This window comes from Molothrus aeneus, chromosome 2 (genome assembly GCF_037042795.1).
Source record: "Molothrus aeneus isolate 106 chromosome 2, BPBGC_Maene_1.0, whole genome shotgun sequence".
Lineage (NCBI taxonomy): Eukaryota > Metazoa > Chordata > Aves > Passeriformes > Icteridae > Molothrus > Molothrus aeneus.
The window spans coordinates 29,976,765-29,999,440 of NC_089647.1; positions in this window are offsets into that span (position 1 = coordinate 29,976,765).

Sequence of the window (22,676 nt, forward strand, 5' to 3'; positions counted from 1 at the left end):
CAGCCTCCTCCTGGCGTGCCAGGGCTTTGAGCTGCAAGAGGATGAGATGCCATGGCCTTCTAGGAAGGCAAAGTCATGCACAGGTGTTGTTCCTGTCTCTTGTGCCAGGCTTGGGTAGTATCAACTACATTTGTAGGCCTTTCTCTGGAGGTATCTGGATGTGGCAACACCTCTGGGGCAAACCCCTGGATAGAGCCACAAATTCTGTTAAAAAGGGCCAGAAACCAGGACAAAACCTACATTAAGAAGTGTCAATACCCTTACCAGACTGTCTGCTGTGAGGTTGGCAGGACACAGCTAACTTGGAGTGAACTCTAGGGAGACAAAGCCTCATGGGGACACACCACCTCCAGGGGCAGGACATCTACCCACAGAGAGAGGACTGAGAGTCCATTTTTTATACAATACAAAAGAGAACCAAGCTGGAAATCAGGAACATAAATCCTAATTGAAGTTGAAATTTCTCCAGCATACAGTTTATCACATCTGGTATAAAGAATTGCTTTTCATAAGGACTATTGCACTGGCATCACTGAACCTCAGAGGTTGTTATTCAAGCTCAGATGGTGGCTTAGCAGCTGTCAAACATGACTTCTTCAGCTAGGGTCCCAGGACTGATGCAGAGGTTCTCCAGATGGTTCACCAGTAAAAGTGCTGTCACTGCAGCTACACATCCCAATTTCCTAACAGGGTCAGGAAGCTATTGCTGTCTTTAAGCACTCAAGTTTTGAAGCTGCAGCATCCTGCAGTTTGCTGAGGGCTCCTACCCCATCCTGGAATGCAGGGGAGCCCAGGGGAGCTCTGTGCTGCTGTGTAGATGTGCTGCCTGTATCCAATGCAGCCATAGTAAAGTATTCCTGAGTTTGTGCAAACTGCAATGCATTTCAAACCAGGACAGAGTGGCAGGTGGCATCCTCCTTGATTTCTTATGTATGAGATCTTTTCCATGCCTGTTTCCTATTTGAAACACTCCCTAAATTTGGGCAAGGGATCATGCTGTTGAGCACAGGAGAAATGTTCCCTTTGCAACCATGTCTCACACTTGCAAACCATATGCTAGTTTGTTTACCTCTTAGCCCTAAAGGAAGAGATAAAATAGGGGAAAGGAAGAGAATATTGATTGTGAAAGTCCCTAAAGCAGTGTCCAGTAAGGAATGATTTCCACTTCAATGCCTCGCTGTAGAAATCTGAGCTCAAAGAAAGGGCTTAGCCAAAAGAAGCCGGAAGACAATATTATTCTGGTTATCTAACATTATGCTTCAGAGAGCACAAGGAGTTTACATGGGAGGGTGAGAAAGCTGTTTTTCACATGGCTGAGGATATTGCACAGCTCACCAGCTGCATCCTGGGAAGAGTGTCATCTTCCCAGTGAGCAGTTGCTATCTGAGAAGACAGGATTAACTGGAACAATGGTCTGGCTGGACCACTGGACTGTAAGAATTGGCTTTGTCTGAGTACCCATTCTCTTCCTTTGCCTTCCCCTTGAAAACATACATCAAGACAGATCACAGCTCTCTGTCCCAGCAAACAGAGAAGTGTGCTGCTGCTTGCCCTGAAAGATAGGGCACACACAGGAAGATGTCAAAAGTGATGGACATTGCTTCAGCTAGGTGTTTGCACTGCTGTGAAAAGTTGTGACACTTAGCACAGCTACTGAGCTGGATAAGGACAGAATCATTGAATGGTTTGGGTTGGAAGGGACCTTGAAGATGATCTAGTTCCAGCCCCACTGTCATGGGCAAGGCTGATCCCTATGTCTAAAAGCAATGAAGGGCACCCCTATGCTGGTATTACAGGATGAACTCACCCTGCCATGATGGGCTTTTTATTAACAAAAAACCCTACACTTCAGATTCCACAATGCTTCTGGTGCAGTCAAATTCCCTCAGTCAGCAATGTTCTTTCATTCCTCTGCTTTGCCTTTTGCTGCAGAATTTTTCCCAGGAAAATTTAAATATATTCCTTGGATCTCTTGATTTCAATCATGTACAACAAGTTTGCATTCTCCTTTAACCTGTGTTTCTTTCTCTGCCATAAATTCAACCTTAAAAACTATTTCCAGGGTGTTCTACCCACCCCCATTCTCTGTTGTTTAGGATATCTTGTTCAGTTTCCATCTTGCTCCCTCTAGAAGTAATAATCTGTGTACACAGCACTGGTATGGGATAAATATTGCTTGAAAGATTTCAAGGCTGAGCTTAAGGAAAACCTGTCAGGAGGGAACCTAACTTTTATAAAGCCAACTGCTTTAGCTTGAATGAAACAGAGGAATTCCCAGGCACATCAAACATTTGACCTGATGGTGGATGCAAATCCAGCCACCAGCACCACACTGCAGTGACAAACACAGACCTCACACAGCATGGAAGAAGTCCTGACCACAGTCTCTCATCTGGGGAGGTTGTTTTATAAAGTGTGTGCTATGCTGAATCTACTCTGGGGGTACATAAGGAAGAAAAGGAAGGGTGGAACTGCCTACAGCTCCTGGTACAAACTGAGACTGTATGCCCAATGTGCTCAAGGATGTCTGGATTGTTTTCACATTGTCCAGAAAAAGAAGGAACATGTGGAAAGAGGAGAAGGAAGGAAGACGGGCTGGTGGACTTAGGGCATCCTCCATCATCCTTGATGAGCAGAAACTCACCCCTGATAAGGAGGTCTGTATGGGAACATAAGAATGGGAAGAATTATGACCTAAAGTACTTTAATGGGCCCATATTTTATGTTTATACTAAACCAAGAAATAGGCTACAATATTAAGTCTTTGAGGCAAGGCTATTGCATGTTCCTGATCCAGAAATGACACATCTGATCTGTTCTCCTAGTAAAGACTTGTGGAGCTTCAGTGATTTCCTTGGCTCTCTTATTCTTTACCTGTAATGTCTTGGGCTGCAGTCATGTAGCTTAAACAGCTGAAAACTTCTCCTTCTATCACTCTGGTTTTGGATAACATATGAATATCCAAGTGAGCTCCTAAACCTGGCACTCCCACAACCCCTAGTCCCCAAGTAACCCTATCCAAGCAGGTGGCCTCCCACAACAGCCAAGTCTTGGGAGCATCTCTGCCTGCTCTTGCTCTCTGCAGCTGTTTTGCTACATGCTTTTGCATGATGGGCACATCTTGGACACCAGACTCCATCCAGTAGTGGATTAGCAGCAATTAAGCAGTGCTCATTGACCTAGTCCTAACTGGACCTCCCCTGAACTGAACGGGATCCACACTGTATCTTGCCTCTTCCCATTTGTGGGGCTAATTATTACCAGCTAAACAGCACTAGGCTTTCCCTTTTTCTCTTTGCCATGCTTGTTAGCATTGTTTCTTCCAGCAGCTTTTCATCTCAATGGAGGCAATTGTGCCTGGCTGACATTTTAATTCTTTCCAGCTGCATCTGAACAAAATGACACAAATTAAGTGGAAGGGCTTGGAGAAGAGGGGGAAGGAAGCTCCCAGCCCCCACAGTCTGTACTACAGCAAGGGTTTTGTGCTGAATGCAGCAGATGCTCAGAAGGTGCCACTGGTAGAGGCTTTGATTCCACGCTGGCAGTGTGGGCTAGTCCCAGGGATGCTCTGTGGCACCAGAACCTCTCTGGAGCTGTTCCCCTGAAAGTTGTGGTTGGGAAAATTAGAGGTAAAGGATTTGCCAAGTCTGCCAGCAGAGCAGTGGCACACATTTGCCCTTGCTTACAGAGAGATATCTTGATTTAGGGTCCCCTACACTCAAGTAAGTGAGATTGAGTGAGCTCCCAACACTCTGTGAAGGGTCTGCAGATGAACTCTGCTGGTTAAAGACAGATTTAGAACAGACTGTCAAGTTGCAGATTTCTTTAGCAAGACATGGAAATTCCAGCCATGAACAAAGACCTCTCTGGGTAAGATACAGCATTAATACCGAATAGAAAGTCTGCTTATACCCTGTAATTAGGAGAAGCATTAAAACAAGTGTATTTTAAAAATTGCTCTTGCGCGTCCTAGGTTGTTTTAGAGATACCCACATAGCTTGTTTCAGAATCTAAGCCCTTTAGCCTAAGTTAGAACACAAAGAGATATCAAAAGAAGAATTAAATGCAAAAAGTCTCTAGCAGTTAGTATGAACCACAGGGAACAGGATCAGACTAGTACAGTAAACCACCGAGCAACACAATCAGGCTGATGCTGAATTAAGCCAGCTCTGAAAAGAGAAGAAGAAACTGGAGATGTTTGCTTGCCACATTTCTGTTTTTGCAGCCTCATATTAGTGAGCAGGAACAGAGAAGGGTTTGGCCTTTTAGTGATTCCAGTGTGAGCACCAGGCTCACAGTCACAACTCAGCTCCCAGTTTCCAGGCAACAGGAGCCTTGCCTCCTTGCTTGCTGCTTGGACATATCCCCATCACTTTGGTCCTTCTTTACATCCAGAAAGGATGCATTTTTGACTCTTAGCTACTTTCTTTGTGCTACACATGGACAGATTTTCCAGGATCTCGCACTGCCTGATATTCATATTCCTTGGTTTCTGTTCACTTCAAGCATTTTAAATCCCAGCTCCTTCCTGAGGGCAAGCACTTTGTGCTATGGTCTGAAAGTGCAGTTATAACTGTTTTCAGAACTGATATGAGGCTTCCTGCCTCAGACATAGTAGCTACATACACTGGATAGTCCAAGGTCCAGACCATTCTGGCACACAACAAGAAGCAGGAGCTGGTGCAGGATGTGTAAGGAATTAGAGATCAGGGGGAGTCCTAAGTACCAGAGGGAAATCAGATGCAGGAGGTGAAGAAAGTAGGTGGAAGAGAAGTGATAGATACAAACAGTCCCCAGTGAGCTGATTGTTGTTACCTGAAATCCCTGTGATTTCTCTGTCCTGGCTTCCAAAAGAGTAGCACCACTGGGTACAGAGGGTGTACCCCAACATTTGATACCGGACCTAAGTGCCTACATGGGGAACTGAATAGCTCAAGGTCATGTTACAGCCTGGGTCATCTCAGGGACCTTCCTGAAAGGTGATTTTGATCTTAGCGATGTCAAATCAGTTTCTGGAGGCTCCGATTGCACTCCATTAACCACAAAATTATAGAATCAGAATAATTTACCTTGGAAAAGACCTCAAAGATCATCAAGCGTAACCATTAACCTACACTGCCAAGCCCACCTCCAAACCATATCCCTAAGCACCACATCTACACAACTTTTAAGTACTTCCAGAAAGAGTCAAGGACCTCTGAGATCCCAACCCACACGCCTCAGGAATTTGAGCTGCTTTTGGTTGCAGAACAAATAGCCCAAGGAGGACCATGCCAGGGAAGGAGAAGTGAAGGTGTTTTCCAGAAAGTCTCACTGCTCAATATTTCAGCTGCCTCACAGACTAATGTGAGCAGCAGATTCCCACTTACAAAAAAACCTCCACGTTCCTCCCCAGAAGCCCTGGAGTGCAAGATCCGTTTTCCTAGGTGATAAGAGCTCCTTTCAGGTGGTGGAGTTGGTGCTTCTAATGCCAAGAACAAAATGTAGTCCTGGCAGGTTTTCAAAGCACCGATCCTAACATCTCAGGAAATGTCATTGGGATGTGCTCAGCTGAGAAACCAGAAGCAAAAGCAGAGAAAAGCCTGGCTTCAGCTTTTGCCATGATTTGCTTTTTCTTTAAAGATATATTTGAACAGCTCTCAGCAGGAGTTATGGATGCTGCCAAGCTTTCAATCCATGCAGATCTAAAATATTTGTAATCAAAATTGAGCTCCAGGACACTTGTTTATTTATTGCAATAGCCTACTTCTCTGTATGTCCCCATGACTCTAATTTTAAGAGGACGAGGCACAGAAACAAACAGAGGGCGACAGAGATAATAAGCATTTCCTAATTTATAAAGGGCTGTTTGTTTGTGCTTTTTTTTACTTGCAGAAAAGATCTCTGTCCAGTGAGTCAAATTCCTTGAGGGATTTAAAGGAACATGATACTATCCCTGTTTTTTTCACTTGGAGGTCTTACATTTTATGCTGTGTTTTCTTGATACATTTTCTTTTGTGGCAACTTCAGCTTAAACAATTGTCTCAAAGTCCTTGTCCCTTACCCTTTCCCAAGTGTTTGTTCCTACAATATCATGGTGTAATGCCACAAAGCTATTGCTAAGTAGGGTAGGATAAAAAGAATTAGGGAAGAAAATTCCAATAAATCTGGTTTGACTCTGTTCTTTGTTGGATCCGTTCTCCAAACCAGCGCTGAGCAGAGCAGCTGTGCTGGCAGGGAAGAAGGGATGGTATGCAGAAGCCTGACTACAGGATTGAGAGGCAGCAGATGGAGGATGGGAGACCAGAAAAGTCATCAAAGACAATATACCTTGAAGCTAAAGACTCAATTAGTGGCTTTTTATGCAGCTGTTCCATGAGAAAAAAAAATGGTAAATCACATATCCTGCATCCTCCTCATCACCCAGCAATGCCTGGAGTGTTCACAGTACCAATGCAGAGACCTTCCCTACCTTAAGGACTCAGCAGAAGAGGAGGGAGAACCAGCATGCCTTGAGTTCACACAAGAAGAAACTTTGGAAAGACTCAGCTTGAGACCTGTGCACCTTTAAGCCACACCTGGGCACTTCCAGCAGCTTTAAGGAAGATTTTGCAACAATGCATATGGAAAGGGAAAGAGGGTGAGCACTGTACCTCTGGAAATCTTTCAAAGCTCCTAAAATCAGAAATTGCCTTGACTATTTAAAACATTTGGTAATGTGGAGATAAATGGATGGTAGGGACTACAGGGGAGAAGGGTCTCAGGCTGGTATAAAGTGGAGTGAAAGGCACCAAAGGGTATGGAGCAGAATGAAAAACAACAGCACCCAGCAGGCACGTGGGCAGTTCTGATTTGGACCCTACAATGAATGAGGCAGTGGTGGAGCTACCTGAGGAGAGGAAGGACTTTCTCTCAATCCATCTTTTAGGGAAGAGAGAGAAAAGTATGGAGGGGGAAGGGAGGACACCTCTGCAAAACGCTAATGAGGCAGAGGTAATACTGCTTTATATAGAGTTGAATGTGCTTAAGGGACCTTAAGGGATGATTACCCAAACTTATTTTCAGAAAACACCACTGAGACACTTCTGCATGGAACAGACAGCAGAATACATCTTCATACAGGGAGATTGACACATGGATATATGCCAACAGTGAAGGAATTCCTTTTAAGGGAGGAATGGTAATTAACTTTGGAAACAAGGATTGGGTCTGAATGTGCAAGGGAATGTTGTGTATTGGGCTGGATTCAAAAGGAAGTGGGTGAGATGAGTGTGCAACACTCACGGTTATGTCTCCCTGTCCCAAAGCCTCCCATGCAATGCAGAGTTTACAGTCACATCGTAGAAAATTCATGAAGTCCCATTTCTGACCCCAGCAATGAAGGTGGAGGGTCAGGGGTCTTGGTTCTTAGCTTTAAGTTCAAGCCCTAAAGCCACAAATAACTCAAAAGGAAGGGAGACTTAGCATGGCAAGGGAGAAACTGCTGTGCATCTGTTAGAGGAACCGTGTCTGGGCCTTCTTGAGTGTGTGTTTTACAGTTAACCCCTGTCTCATTAAAACACACAAATACAGAGAAGAAAAGTACATTATGCCTTCCCACTTTGCCAGAAGCCCACCCAGACAAGCCGGTTGACTAGTGGGTACCCCAAGCTTTCTTGTATATTTAGTCATGGCTAAATGTGCCAGCACAGAGTTTGTGCCTGTGTTAGGAGGAAAGAAAACTCCTTCACCTTTACCACACCTTATCAACAGCTGCAAGTTGTTTTTGAGACTTGACTTCAGCTGCAGCACCACCCTTATTTCAAACCCAAATAATTTTACTTCCAAGTCCTATTTGTTAAACTAAGCAGCAGCAGAATCCACAAACTTACTGGGAGGTCCTTTACAAAACACAAGCATTCAACCAAATAAGTAAGAATAAGCTAATATCTTGCCCTACCACCTCAGAAAAAAGAAACTCATTGTTCCCATTAAACTTCAAGGAGCGTGCTTTGCTGTCACGCAATATCATGGGGAGAGAGAAAACAAAGACATATTGGGTGAAACCATAATGTATTTCACTTCGGGGTTCATGTTTTAACGTCTTGTAAATCAAAAATGCCTTCATTGTTTTTAGTGTGTTTTGGAACCAGAATTTTCCTTTGCCTTTTGTTTTCAACCCAAGTAGATTTTGAAGCCAGTACTACAAAGAAGCACAGGGCTTTGTTTCTGAAAGGTGATTGCATCTTTGCTCGGCAGATGCCGTTTCCTGATTGAGATTCCAGGCTGGTTTTGGTGGCAGCCCTGACATTCGTGGTGGTGGGCGGACATAAGGAAGACACTATTCCCATCACAACAAGCTGTGATTACTGCCTACCCTGACAGCCCTGTTCAGTACATCTATTGTCAAGCCAGCTCATGTTCCTGCATGTATTGCCCTCTGAGGGGGTCTCTTTCTCTCCACTTGCCATCCTTGTGACCTAAGCACACAAACAGAAATGGTAGACCTGACAGCAGAAAAGTTCCTGGAAAAGGTTTTGTGTCTCTGCCTGCAGGTCTTGGAGGCATTTGCTTGGTTAATGAACCTAAAGATTTCTCCTTGTTTTCTGCAATCTCTGTCAGTTATTTGAATAAATGTCAGGCTATGATTCATGTCCCTTAAGTCTACACATTTACCAAAAGATGAGCATTTAGTCTACAAATTCTCTCTATAGGTAAGGGAGAAAGATGTCAAGAGGTTTATACACCTAATCCACTTGGAACACATACACCAGGCTAATTTGAGTCAAGCTGCACCACTGCCTTCCCATGCACTAGAAAAGTAGCCTTGACACTTTAACTAGTGGTTTCCAAAGACAAAGGTATTTTCTATTCTGGTATTGTACATTTCCACAGATATCTAGAAAGCTATTGCACTACCTTTCTGTCTAATTCTCCTTTCCAATTATTCTGTGTAGTAATGTAGATAGATAGGCTTTATTTTTAATGGTGAGGGGAAAAAAAAGGAAACACTTCCAGGTAACAGCAGGACTTTTGGTTTCGAAATATTAAAAAAAGGTTATCGATTCTTGTGGGTTAGAACAATGCTGCAGCTACAGCTTTCTGTTGTGTAGTCCATAATTTGGAAATTATCTGCCTTTAGAGAGAGGGTGACCAGACTACAGTAAAATCACAAGGTTATAGTTCAATTCTCTTTAATTCATTTTAATTCTATTAACTATGAAGGCTGAAGCAGTTTATGTCATTCGGGAAAAGGTCCTGGCTCAGATGCCTCCTTTAGAAATCCATGACTAAACTATCTCAAAAGCAAGCTCTTCAGAAGAAGCTCTAAGAATGGGAGTTTGAATGCCCTGGACGAATCTGCAAAGTGAAGAGAGGTGTCAGCGGGGCAATGGAGTCAAGGTCTACAGAGCTGTCAGTAGAAGCTCCCAGCAGTGACTGGAAAGCCAAATACCATTCAGACATCTTGGCACTTCTACATGGAGCTCATCTCAGATGGATGAAGCTGAGATTTCAGACTTCAAAGCACAACTCTCATGTGTCTGAAGAAATTGTGGGCAGGAATTGATTCATATAAGGTCATCTATCTCTGAACACCAAGCCTCAAGGGGATGGAAGCAGAATTCTCCATTAGTTTGGATTATTCTGGGAACTTGGAGTGACTCCAACATTACTAGTGTAAAAGACATGAGACTCTGGTCAGATTCTCGTAGTTTCTCAAGAGGAATAATTTGCTTTACCAAAGTGGTGAGGAAATGAGACCCAGCTCCTTAAGAGAGTCCCCATCCATGTGACCCCCTAAGTTCAACAACCTGTTCAATGCAAGCTCCAAAGTCCCTTCACCCTCCTCTTCATGCAGAGCCAAAGTCCACCACATGCTCTACACTTTTTGCTCACCCTGGTCTTCTTCTCTGGATCCTACACCATGAAGTCCTTTAGTTGTCCACTTCCTATTCATTTCAAACTCTTACATCCAACAGGTTGAGGAAGGCGATTTTCCCCCTCTACTGCACTCTCATTAAGAGCCCACCTGGAGTACTGTGTCCAGATCTGAGGTCCTCAGCACAGGAAAGATGTGGACCTGTTGGAGTGAGTCCAAAGGAGGCCACAAAGATGCTCAGAGAGCTGGAGACAAGCTGAGAGTTGGGGTTGTTCAGACTGGAGAAGGGAAAGCTCTAGGGACATTTTCTCATGACCTTTCAGTACTTGAAGGGGGCTGATAAGAAAGACAGGGACAGCCTTTTGAGCAGGGACTGCTGTGATAAGACAAGAGGGAATGGTTTTGAACTGAAGGAGTGTCAATTTAGATTGGATGTTAGAAATATGTTTTTTATTTATGAGGGTGGCGAGGCACTGGCACAGGTTGCCCAGTAAAGTTGTAGATGCCCTATCCCTGAAAATGTTACAGGAGAGGTAACATGGGAATTTGGGCAACTCAGTCCAGTTAAAGATGCCCCTGCTCATACTAGAGGTGTTGGACTAGATACCCTCTCAAGGTCCCTTTGAAGTCAAACGATCTAATCCATGATTCTGAACTGGATATTTCTCTGTTCCTGGAAACTGTCTGAGACCTCCCACCTTCACGGTACCCAGGACCAAACCAACTGCCTACAAGCTGCAAAACCACCCCAATACTTTATTTTTAGCTAAATAGTAAGCTTTTCCAGGCAGCCCTCCTTACACCTACCCTCTGTGGATACACAGATACACCACACAGAGCAAGGACTCCTCATGCCTTTGAAAGAAGAAAAAACAAGGACCACACACATTTTCCATTGAGCTCTACAGCATCCAGGTATGAAAGGGACAGAGCAGGGGGCACTGGACTCTCTATGTGGCCAGTGCTGAATGGATAGAACTGGCAAAGCTGGATTTCACCAGGGCAGACACTTGCTAGCAGCAGCTACTTTTGTTTATCAGGTTCCATTAATTGTGTGAATTAGAGACTGGATCATTAGCTTCACAATGAAGCAGAATGCTGATTTATCTAATGAATGTAAATGGTCTTTCGTTAGCTAATTAAATTAGGGAAATGAGAACTGTTTGCAATAAAATGGATAGCAAGGAGTGAAAAAGCTTCTGTACCCCAGTGACAGCTGTAATATAGGTCTTTCCATGGCCAAGCCCCTCTGTAAAGGCTTCAAACCAAGTTTCTGTCCTTGAGGGCAGCCTTTTACCACATTATCTGTGGCCAGACAGAGTTCATTGGAGGTTGTAAAGGTCCTGAGCCAAGAGAGGTGCTGCACTGTGCTTCACTTTGTAATTACACCTGGTGCACCCAGACTAAGCTGAGTGGTCTCCTTGAGTTTATCAGAGTTAATACAAGCATTTGCATAATAAGTGCAACGAACTATTTACAGTAATTTTCACTTTTATCTACCATGACTCAGTTCCTCAGTGGTTTGGAAATTCCCTGGGTTGAAAACTCTGCTGTTCCAAACCACCTGCTTATGAAAACACTCTATGGTCCTTCTGCAGTCAAGTCCAACATCCAGTAAGTCAAATCCTCACCTTGTAATTCCTAAGCCAGAGATAAAAAAAAAATACCTTCACACAAGGGTTCATGCTGGTGATTCCCAGCCATGCATTTCAGAACTGTAAAAGGCCAGGTAGCATACCAATAATGGATTCTCTGTGTGTTGCAGCAGTCCTCATGTGTTAGGGCAACACTGTAGAGGAATTTGAGGTGTCAAAGTCACAAAAAAATCTCACATAAATAATATCTGGGAAATTTTCACCTTTGCTGTGCTGAATTCCCAGTTAACTCCTTACTCCATATAAGTTGTCACATCAGGAGCTCTTCTCCCACCTAACAGAACCACAGCAATGGGAGACTCCTTCAATTTGGCTCCTTGATGCCAAATTCTGGACAACAAATCTTACCCATGCCTTCAGAGGAGACATGGGTATGTTTAAGAGAATAGAGCTCATAGAGGAATGGCAATAATTTCCTGCCAAAGAACATAACTAAAAGGCAAAGTGCTTTTTGACAGGTTTATAATCCACCCATGTATTGCCATCCATGTAGGTCATACATTATTCTGGCCATATCTTACTCAAAACTCCTCTTAATATGAGACTTAGATACTTTTAACAGCCTTTTTGTAGACTATTAGAAAGTAAAGCAATAACAGAAATGGCACAAATCACTGTCCATCCAGAACACCTACAAAAAGATTGTTATTCTCAGGAAGTAAATCAAATATAAGACTCAAAGCTTTAAGGAAATAAATTCCATCAATTAAACCATGTAAATGACCAAATTTTTAAAATCAAATTAAGCCAGCATAAATAAATCATCACAAAAGGCCACTCCATGGCCAGAGGCTATGGAGGAAGTCACCACATCTGTAACTGTTATTAATAGGAATAAGTCTGTAAAGATCTAGATACAGGCTTGGATTTTCAGGCCTATATATCTACATGGGAGGCAATAATTGGAAAGCAGATATTATTAATATGCCTGATTAATTGCACTATCAGAAGACAGGCAATGCAAGTACAGAGTCTATCAGACATGCATGATCCTACACTCCATCACCAACCAAATAAAACAAACACAAACAGAATTAATCAAAAAGAAATAGGAACACTGAATTTAGGTAAACATGTGCAAAACATCAAAAACACCTTCATTCTGGATTGCTTTCACTATCAGCAAGAGAAGTATAAAACTAAAAAGGTGAAAGAGATAAATTATGCATTCCTATCCAAATTAAGGGAATTTCCCAGCACAGGCTCTTGCAGCTTCCTTTTGTCTGCAGCCTGGTGGTGTAGAGGGAATACAAAGTGGATAAAACCATTTTCAGGACAGGATGCAAAAAGCTTGTGGGTGTTGCCACTGGCCATGACTAATAAGGACTTCATCTCTTCCCAAAGCCAGCCTCTCGAATACCATTGGGCTGTGGTTCACCTCCTTCAGTAAGCCAAGACTGTAATTTATTCCTGTTGAAAAGGGGTTGCTGCCCTTCATCATCCCCTATCCCTCATCTCCCTTGCCCCTCACCCAGAGGGGAGAAGGACTTCTCTCAGCAGCCAATGCATTCCCTCAGCTTTGTTTTTGTTGGTGAAGCAGATGTAACTCGTCTCTCTCCACCTCTTTCCCATCCAAATGGACTTTCCCCAGCTGGCTGCATGGTACTACGTAGAGTCATTCCCCTGTGGGGGTCTTATGTGAAACCTGTGAATTGATACAAGTTAAAAATAATCTTGCAGAAGGAAGGAAAGGAAAGGAAAGGAAAGGAAAGGAAAGGAAAGGAAAGGAAAGGAAAGGAAAGGAAAGGAAAGGAAAGGAAAGGAAAGGAAAGGAAAGGAAAGGAAAGGAAAGGAAAGGAAAGGAAAGGAAAGGAAAGGAAAGGAAAGGAAAGGAAAGGAAAGGAAAGGAAAGGAAAGGAAAGGAAAGGAAAGGAAAGGAAAGGAAAGGAAAGGAAAGGAAAGGAAAGGAAAGGAAAGGAAAGAAAAGAAAAGAAAAGAAAAGAAAAGAAAAGAAAAGAAAAGAAAAGAAAAGAAAAGAAAAGAAAAGAAAAGAAAAGAAAAGAAAAGAAAAGAAAAGAAAAGAAAAGAAAAGCACTTTAGGAGGGTGAGAGGAAGATGAAATCTAGGGGAAGAGTGACAGCTGTTGAAGCCAGGTTTCGCTCCACAGTAAGTGCCTTTGAATTTTTGAAGTTCAGCCAAGTTAATGAGGGTGAGGGGTTACATGTGGAGTAGGGGCTTCCCACACCCTCTGTACACCCACCTCCCACCTCTGCAGAATCTCTTGGGAGGGCACAACAAAACAGAGAGCAAAGCCAAAACCTCTTAGCTGTGAGAAGAACATCTTCACAAGAAGACATCACACCAGGAAGCCCTCCTTGGTGAGAAAAAGCAGCACAAATATAGGTGACTTGATGGGAGCTCTTGCCTCCTTCTTTGGCAGAAGCTTGTGGTATCTATTTCTGTCCCAGTACACAGCCTTTTACTCCTTATTAATTCATGTTACCTTTCCTTCTTCTCTCTTCACTGGACCCTGACCATGCAAATACCATGCTTTCCAAGAATATTACAACATTTTAAACTTTTTTTGGGTTTGGCCTCTAGGGTTTATTTAGTTGACTGATATACATATTCCATCCTGTGGTCACAAGCAGTGGCAGAAGCTCTCAGCCAAATTCTGGTACTTCTTTTTTTTATATTATTTCTTCACAGAGGGAGCTGAGTGTCAGTTCACAAACTTAACTTAAAAAGGGAGAGGAAAAGCAAGAAAGAGCTCCTCAAATGCTCCACATTCTCTGAGAGCCTTTTAGCAACGGAATATTTCCACTGTCAGGACAACTTGATGGCCTTCCCAGAATGTGGGAAGTTCATGGGAGCAAGCAAGTGCAGTATGTTGAATTTTTCACTTGGAAATCAGTTCAGCCCTACCATGAAGCTCAGAAACTACAGAAGCAGGAGCACCAAAGTAACCATCAGAGTGATTTGACACATCAGGACACCTTCCACTAGACCAGACTGCTTAAAGCCTCATCCAACCTGGTCTTGAACACTTCCAGGGACAGGGTAGCCACATAGTGGTGTAGCACACTTGAAGTGTAGGGTATTAAGAATGGGAGGAAATCACAACATCTGATTTTCCCTCTCCTATGAGAGGCACAAATCCCAAAAGGCACTCCAGGAGGGAATCATCCTGAAAGCCCTGGGGGGTCACTTACATTTTCATCCACATTTTCATGTTCTCTAACTTCTGAAATTAATTCTAGAGTGCAGGTCTGGGTTCCAGTGCAATATAGTTTTCAAGACAAAACCATGCAATTTGGGGATTTGGAGCAGTCAATACCTGTGAAAACCAACAGATGCTGCTAAATGTTATGGGTGGGATTCAGGACAAGCCATGAATTCTCTTCGGATTGATTGATCTGTGTGTTTATGCAAAATAAATGTTCGGCAGAAAGGACTGCATGAGTTGCTGGCTGGAGTAAGCCCATGGTGCTTAAGGTGAAAGGGACATGATCAGATCAGCCATTCCAGCCACCCAGTGGGGCTTTCAGACACTGATGTCAAAGCCCAAAAGAATAAGGACACACCTCTATGTGGCTGGTTCCTCCCCAGACACCTGTGATGCCCCTCAAGCAACCTGGGAGTATCCAGGCTGGATGCAGGACACGATGCTCTAGAGCTCTCAGTGCCTTTGGTGTAGAGTGGTTGGTGCAGCTCCTTGGGTAGCAATGTGCCCAGTGCACCCAAAAATCTTTGGTTCTGTTTCCAGTATATCTGGCAGGATCCTGGAAAGCCAGACATGTCATTGCTAGCCAAGCATTTCCTTTACCACCAACAACTTTCCCACCAACCTTACCTACTGAGACAATGCCAAGAATCATATAATCATTTAGTCTGGAAAAGACCTTGAAGACCACTGAGTCCAGCTATTAACCTAAGACTACCAATGTCACCACTAAGCCATGTCCCCAAGCACAACATCTACCATGATTTTTGAGCCCTGCCTGGGATGGTGATTTCACCACCTCCCTCTGCAGGAGGGAAGCTACTCTGTGGACCTCCAGGAGATTGGGACACAACAACCTGATTCAGTCAGCCCTGACTCTTTAGACAATATATATGTCCTACAGCAGTATCCCTGGGCAACTGTACTGTATCACAGGAGAGGAAGCCTTTTGCCAGTGTAGCTGGCATTCATGAAATTCCTTAAATGCTTCAAAATGCCTTAGATACTTGCATATTGCTTCCATGCCTTGTTCAGCTGCACAGTAAACAGGAAGATGGGCTCCTGTTGATATCTGGGCTTGATCTGGAAGGATATTGCAGTAATAATCATTCAGGGCTCTTGCCCAAAATATTGTGCTGAGCCAAGCAAATTGGGACTTTTCCCATCCCAATCATTCAGGCTGAATCAGCCCATTTCCCTGACCATAGTGTTTTTATCAGATGCTGTGCAGGGACAGTTGTGCCAGCATTGCTGATTTGGAGGAACTCTTACCTTCATCCCCCTGTCCCATTCCATACTCTGGTTCTAAAAGCAACCCAAGTCAAAGAACTCTGGGCCCTCAGAAAGAATGGGAAATTTTCTGAAAATGGGAAATAGATGTACCAAAAGGAGGTTGGCTGGATTAAATATTGTGCATGAAGTTATGGTACAACTGAGGCTGAGGAAAAGGAAGGGAAATAAGAGCCATTCACATGAAAGGAAAGTGCTCACTGCCAGCAGGAATATGTCAAAGGAACTCTTTGTTTAACGGCATGAAGAGGTTGTGCAATTATAAGACCCCTGTTACTAAAGAAAAGAATTTGTTTTGTTTTGTTTTACATTTTTTATCAGTTTTGGTTAAAACCAACAAGGAAGGGTTTAGCATGAAAAAGAAGGTTTTCTGCTGTTTTTTTCAAGACCTTTCTGGAGCTGGGCCATGCTTTGTTGTGCCCAGTTTTCCCCATGAGTGCAGGCTTTTCTTTACAGGAATATAGCACTTCCTGGACTCCCACCATTCCCAAAATGTTCTCACAGTCATGTTCTCCTTCTCGTGTTTTTGAATCTCTCACTTGGAGGGTAGCAATCAATGGCAGGGAGGATCACACGCTTACAGGCTTGACTCCAAGTTTCCAGCTAATGACTTGAACAGAGGTGAAGCAGTTAGGAAAGGTCCCACATTTATAGGCTTGACTCCAAGTTTCCAGCTAATGACTTGAACAGAGGTGAAGCAGTTAGGAAAGGTCCCTCAGAGAGTGATGCTGGAACAACAAGAGCGTTTTGCCAGGAAATCAAAGGTGTGAGACTCAAGTTGAAACACAGTCTAGTGAGCCCCAGTGAGCAGGCACTTAGTTGTGAAGCAAGGGAGCCAAAGGTGTTATGTTGCCCATCCAGTATCTCCTGATGCACTTGGCTACCATTCTTCCTTAAGGACATATCCTTGGAAGTTGTATGTAAGAAAGACATATGAGTGCACAAGTGAGGTCTGCTGATCTAATAGGAATGGATGCACTAACCTGAAGGTAGAGACAGAAATAACAAAGTGGTTAACTGTTGGAACACATGAACTTTTTCTTTTGGAAATTTAAAGCTGATATTTTCTCTGAGTATCTGCTTAGGCCAATTACAATTTACTGGCCTCAGTTCATAAGTAAGGTAGGATATACCATTTCTTAAGGAATTTCTCTGAGATGAACAGCACTGGAATAGGCAGCCCAGGACAGTGGTGGAGTCACTATTCCTCAAAAAGCATTTAAAAGGCATGAGGATGTGAGACTTGGGGACATGGTTTAGTGGTGGGCTTAGCAGTGCTCAGTTAATGGTTGGACTCCATGTTCTTAGAAGCATTTTCCAACATTAATGATTCTGTGTTTCCATGAACAGGTAGGAAATCAGGGTTTGCTTTCTATTTCCTGGTGTTTCACAACAAAGAACTAGGGAAGTGCCCAATCTCACTCACCCAAAGAATGGGAACTACCAGATGGATCTAGATGATCATGAGTGAAGATTATTATGAGGATAAAAGGAGCACCACAGTCAGTTCTTTCTTGCAGATAACACAGGATCCATGCTGGTGGGTTTTGGGTTTGTTTTTGTTTGTTTGTTTGCTTGTGGTTTTTGTTTTGTTTTAGAAAAAAAGGCAGCTAAGTTGTCAATCAAATTTCATCTGACCATGCCAAGCAGCCATCAGGGTTAAAAGCTAATACACCTCCAAGTTCTTCCCACTGTACTTGCAACAAGCAACTCTCTCATATCCCAGGGATGTGGCTGCTCTGAGCCAGCACAATTCACAGTCAGTCAGGGTTTGATTTTGCAAATCCTTCTCTAACCAAAGCTTTCACACACAATGAATCCTTTGACCTCACTGGGCTTGATGACGTGTGTCCTGGGAATTTTTGATGCCTCAGCCCCTGACCTGCCAAAAGCAAATGCTGCCCTCAAGGGCATTTCTATATAGGAAGACCAAGGGACCTTGAATGCTACAAGAGGGCCACAATTTTAATGCTGTGAATGAAGTCTCTGTCAACCATCAGCAAAGAGCACTCTGACACCTCAGGGCTTTGCTGTCGTCAGTGTAAAATTAACAACTTCGTCAGACAGATAGTGTATATTTGTCCCTTTTAATTTCTTTTTTTCCCCTCTGAGTCTTCACTGGGATTTCATTAAAGCAATGTTAAACCAGGGATGTTAGTTTGCAAGGCTGAAATAAGGCATTTGCTGTAACCTTGGCTGCTGGGCTGAAAGACACTGTGAGCATACTTTCAGAGAAATACTGCATGGACTGTGGAAATTATGATTTTTCCTCTAAGAGCTGTGGAAGCTGTTCTTTGTTTGCATGAGGACTTCTGGAAAGTATGCATCTTTAATGAGCAGATCCTTGGTAATAAATCAGGTTGGGATCTCCACATTTCACAGTGCCATGGGCAGCCTGTCTGCTGTATGACTGATGCTTAAGAAAAGGGAAAGATGCCTGTGGGTGCATTCCCACTGACTCCTAACTGGAAGCTGAGGAGATTTAAGACCTGAAGGCATGAATGCATTGGGGCCATATTCAAGGCACAATTTTGGAAACTGAATATTCTTGACAGCCAGGGATGATTCAGACCAGACTATCTCTGTCTGCCAGCTGGGGTGAAGATAATACCCACCATGAACACCTGAAAAGGCATTCATAGTGTATTTCCACAGGCTTGTATCCACCACTGCTTGGAGCATCAGGTTGGGCTGGCACCTCCTGGGGTTCCTTGCAGCCCAAATTCTCCTATAATACTGAGAAAGGTAAGGCCCTCAAGCTGAATTTCTCCTCTTCCCACAGCTGGATTTAGGCATGTCCTGAAGACACCAGAAAGGGTCTCATCCAGTATCAGCCTTATACAGTGAGGCAGCAAACCTGCACAGGAGCTTATTGCTGCTGGTGGCTGCAGAAAGGCATGAGATGACAGCTCTTCACTGCCCCCAAGGGAGTTTGGGTCCTGTACTGTACATCAGCATTGTACAGACACGAAGGCAAATCCCTTCTGCGCTCCTCAGGCTGCTGAGTCCACAGATGGGGGCTCCTGAAGCATCGGAACATGTGGGGACATCATCTGATGTTTCATTTAGGCTATCTTTTTGATAAATCTTGGTTTAAAAATCTTCAAAACAGGATGTGGTTATTTTGTAAACTATTCCTTCTGATACGTCTTATTTTCCTACAAAAAACACAAGTGTTTTACAGCTGAAGATACTCTGTAGGTCCACAAGTTCATTCCTGGTGGTTAAAGAGCTCTCTATGTTGTCATCAAGAATTGCAAATGTACTAATAATTTTTAAATTGAAGTTTTGTCTGAGTTTCCCCTTGGCTTTCCAAAGGAGCGGAACACTTGTGATACACTTTTGGTGAACTGTCCTGACAGGGCAACTGATGGTTAAACAAATAGGACTTCCCAGAATGACCTTTGCAGAGGAAAAAGTCCTTGTCCCACCACTTCATCAGCAGAGCTGCCTAGCAGAAAAAACCCAGCATGCTCAGACCACTTGGAGCTTTGCAGCCTTGAGCAAAATGCTATATTTACAGCCACTTTATTGTCATCTGAATCTCTGCAATACAATTGTTTGATGCTCAGACATGTCATTGACCTGGCATTTATTACTTTGTAGTCAGTAGAAAGCAATGGGTGGTTCTCAGCACAGGGAACTGGCTGCTGTACATGACAGGCAGCTGATAAATCTGAATTTTGCTATTAGTTCAGAGATAACTCCTTTTATTACCCAAAACCCTCTGCTCCTCTGCTTCTCGACCTCTTCTCAGCTAAGGAATGGGCTGTTGCTCAGTGAGACTATCACAAATTAACCTTTAATTTGCTCAGATCTCACCAAGGCACAATGTGCCTAGATGACATCAAGAGTCATGCAAAATGAATGGGAATGTCAGTGAGAGCATGGGTGCCCCAAGCTGGGCCACCCAACCCGCAACTGGAAGGGATTACTTGGAAATCATAGAGTCATAGAATGGTAGAATGGTTTGGGTTGGAAGGGACCATCTAGTTCTAGTCCCCCTGCCATGGGCAGAATTGCCACCCACTAGATGAGGCTGACCAGGACCCATCCAACCTGACCTTGAACCCTTGGGGCAGACACAAGCTCGCTGGGCAATCTGTGCCAGTGCCTCACCACCCTCACACTAAAGAATTTCCTCTTAACGTCTAATCCAAATCTCTCCTCTTTCAGTTTAAAACCATCCCCCCTTCTCAAATCACTTTCTGGACATGTAGAAGTCACTCTCCATCTTTAATACATGCCTCCCTTAGGTACTGGAAGGTTCTAGAATGTATCCCTTGAGCTTTCTCTTCTCCAAGCTAAAAAACCCCAACCCCCTCAGCCTGTCTTCACAGGACATGACTCCCACATCCCATCAAGGCTCAGTGTGCCGCAGTTCATGTTTTAAAGCATCTTTGATCTTTTCATGTGGAGTAGGACACTTTGGTGACTTGTCATCTAAATCCCACTTGGCATCTTGACAATTGAGGTCACAAAGGCAAGGGCTGAAGATGGACAGAGGTTAACCTAGGTTGTCCTAACAGAGTTCAAGGCATGGAGATGACATGAAACACCAAATCAGCTGAGTTGGAACAGTTTTGCAACCTGAGCATTGCTTTATTACCCAGCTGATACAGCTGACACTGCCAGATATTGGGTACACCAGCTTCTTTAAGGATAAAGTGAGAGCAGCAAACTTTGAGAAAAAGTGTTTTGCATTTAATCAGACAACACAAATTAGACTACCTCCTACCTGTAGGCACCTGTAGGGTAGAGGTGAAATTAATGAAGGGGAAAAGGTGCTTATATCCATGAGATAGAAAGGGTACATGGAGAGGAAAGCTGAGATCATGCTGGCAAGCCAGTTTAAAAATGCCTGTTGGACTGGTAGAGTAGCTGGTGTTGCATAAAGTAGCATGATTGTACAAGACACATTTTCAGTGGAAATCTCAAGAGTAAATCTTGCTTACTCATTACTTTTTTCTGTCATAAAAAACTTCTTGTTTGCCAGAGAGCTGAGGGTGTGATGCCAGCACTTTCTTATCAAAGAGTTTTATTAACTAGTCAAAATATTCTGTATATCTCTGCACCTACTTTTTTTTTTCTTCCCTCATGACTACCCAGGTATTTGCCTGACCTTTATTCTTCTCTTACATAAGTACTTTGCAAGCATTTACAAACTCACTGATAGTAAAATTTTATCTTGGCAGAGTGAGCACAGCAGTGATTTCACATTCTGCTTTTATCAACTGACTTCAGTCTAGAAACTTCGCAGCCCAGGGTTAATCGTGTATCTCATGAACTTCATAATCTACAGGCCATGGGTCAGGAAAGTTCACAATCATTTTTATCAGTGTGGGTAAATGCAAAGTTCACTACTGGAAAAAAAAAACAACAACCCAGCACTGAACTAGAGCATATACAATAAAACAAGGCCCTTAAAACAGGTTCCTTCAAAACTGCTTGGCTACAGAGGGGGATAGAAAGGGTAGGAAGCATTTTCACACCAGCTCTTCTGATTTTACCCTGTGTCTAATGACACAGGGTAGGATTCATAGCCACAGGAATCACTCAAGGATAACTACTACATAGTAGTAGTTATAAGACTAGGAGAGTTCAATGTAGGATTAGGCATTTTAAGGGAAATGACAAATGACTGAACTAAAAGATTTTAATAGGGCAAAATGAAATGATACCAGAATGGTTTCAAAGTGAAAGATGAGAGATTTTGATTATATATTAGGAACAAATTCTTTACTATAAGGATGGTGAGGCACCAAACCATTCTATGATTGTATGAAAGTGTGAGATCAGAGGTGTGCAGAAAAAAAACTTAGATGGCCAAAATTTCATAAGCACCATAGATGTTGATACACTTTGGGCACCAGTAGCAGACTCTGTGCTGCAGGAACTGTTCTCTGGGCAGACTGCTCTGGCAATACACTCCAACTGAGATCATCAGAATAGCCAAAAGAGTGAGGAGGATCTTTACCTGTGGCTATTGATTCATGCAGATTCCAGTAATCTCCAGGATGTGAAAGTCCTGACCTGTCATTGCTACCTTGAAGGTGTTCACAGCATACCCCATACCCCAATAATGGTATTGAAGAGGAAACCCCAGAGAGGAGCTGTAGTATCTGCATTGATCTCCATGACTGCAGCGGACCACACATCTTCTTTGGGAGATGGGGCTGAATTCCCAGCCCTGCCACAAGTCTCATCTTGCCCATGGGCATCTCATTTGCCACCAAGGCCTCCAGACATTTTCCATGCTACAAATAATAACTCAGCTCCATGCTTGCTGATGCAGGCTGTCTTACTAGACCAAGTGGTGTGTGAATTCCCAGTGCAGCTGCAAAGATGTATGATCACCCCTGAGTAATTTTTCTCGAGGGCTTTCAGGGAAGGAAAGCATGGTCCCACCTAAAGTTTCCCCGCTTTTGGCAAATTCCCACATATTTCAAAGGGAGGAAAAAGAAATCAAAAGGAGAGATTAATATTTGCTTAATGAATCTGCAGAAGTACATTTCTTTGTGGGAAACTTATTAAAAATCCCTTCCTCATGGATATGTGGCTGGTAAGTAGGTACTTTGTCAAGTCTGAAAGGAAAAATAGCCCAGATCGGAAGTCTAATCACATTAAAACCATATGTGCACCATATGTCAGCAGTTACAGAGAGCTTTAGAAAAAACAACTACCAAACCTCAGCTTCTGACTTCAAAGGGGTTTTAAAAAGCCAAAATGT